Here is a 388-nt window from a genome sequence, read left to right on the forward strand (position 1 = left end):
CAAGGGACATTTAGAATAGATAAAAATGTGCGATTGATTGTGATTAACTGCGAGTTAACTATGATATTAATGTGATTAATCGTAATAAAATATTTTAATCGTTTGACAGCACTAGTACCAATTAACCAGCGAATTTGTATTTCTGTGTATTTATTTTGTGTAATTGTGGAGAGTTGTTAGTCCCACTTGTGAGGTTTAGGTCAATTAAAATCACAAGTTGCATATCCATAATATGCAATATGCATATTAAAGCTGTGTATTTGTCTATTTAAGGAAGAGGACAAGTAGCCTATTTGAAGAACAATGAATCACTGTAGATAGACGTGGAACTCAAAATGTTAAAGGTGCTGTAGATAGGATTGTGAGGATCGACAATTTCTCAGTCCCC

The 388-nt window shown here is 33.2% G+C and overlaps 1 protein-coding gene across 3 annotated transcripts in view; it reads right to left on the minus strand.

Moving 5' to 3' along the window:
• gna12a (guanine nucleotide binding protein (G protein) alpha 12a) overlaps window positions 1–388 on the minus strand; it is a 21,982-nt gene that overhangs the window by 6,740 nt on the left and 14,854 nt on the right. The window lies entirely within an intron of this gene.

Source organism: Etheostoma spectabile, chromosome 2 (assembly GCF_008692095.1).
Source record: "Etheostoma spectabile isolate EspeVRDwgs_2016 chromosome 2, UIUC_Espe_1.0, whole genome shotgun sequence".
Classification (NCBI taxonomy): Eukaryota; Metazoa; Chordata; class Actinopteri; order Perciformes; family Percidae; genus Etheostoma; species Etheostoma spectabile.